Genomic DNA, 960 nt, shown 5'->3' on the forward strand with positions numbered 1-960 from the left:
TGAAGGTCACACAGGTGAGGTCATGCAGACTAATTACGCTTGACCCTGACAAGTTAAGATTGTCTTCTGTTTTTACATTTGGTTCGTTCTACTCAGTATAGACCTTTGCCATTGTATCTGATCACATGGGTGCAGTGTGTCTGTTTTCCCCTTTAGTCATGTCTTAGGATATCTTAGTATGATTGCTTTCAAATTTGTGTTTCTGTCTGGTTTTTTCCCCCATGTCATTGTGGTAAATAGACCACAAACCTAAAAAGCAAGGTTACTTACTTGTGTTCTGGTTTCCTAACCCGATTTCATAAAAAATCCCCATCCCTTTCCTCCTGCTGCCGCCGGTCACCCCCTGCCCGCACCCCAAATCTGCAGCCCGCAGCTCCAGTCTCGGGGTTCGGAGGCCTCAGGGGACACATCCTCACAAAATGAAAGTAGTTGCTCACTTTTCTACTCCGAGGACCAGGTCGCCGGGTCGCCCACGGCCGCGGGCTTTGTCCGGAGGAGGGGCCGGAGCGCACGGCGCAGCTCCCCTCGGGCGGGGGAGTCCGTGGCCGTGGGAATGGAGTTCGTGGGATGGACTTTGGGGTGGGTTTCCTTTTTTCCACTGAAATGTGGAGTCGGGTTTTACCAGCAGACAAGGAGGTGGAGGTGGGAGCTGCGCCCGGAGCGCCCGGCCTGCTGACTCCCGCGTTAAAACCCACGCCCTGGGGCTGGTGGTCGGAGGGGGGGCCTTGGAAGGGGATTGGGGGTTTTTCAAATAAATTTTTTATTCATTTCAGAGAGGAAGGGGGAGGGAGAGATAGAAACATCAATGATGAGAGAGACTCACCCATCAGCTGCCTCCTGCACGCCCTCCCACTGGGGATCAGGCCCACAACCCGGCAATGATGCCCTGACCGGAATCGAACCCGGGACCCTTCAGTCCACAGGCCAATGCTCTATCCACCGAGCCAAACCAGCCAGGGC

This window comes from Myotis davidii, unplaced genomic scaffold (assembly GCF_000327345.1).
Source record: "Myotis davidii unplaced genomic scaffold, ASM32734v1 scaffold663, whole genome shotgun sequence".
NCBI classification, from domain to species: Eukaryota; Metazoa; Chordata; class Mammalia; order Chiroptera; family Vespertilionidae; genus Myotis; species Myotis davidii.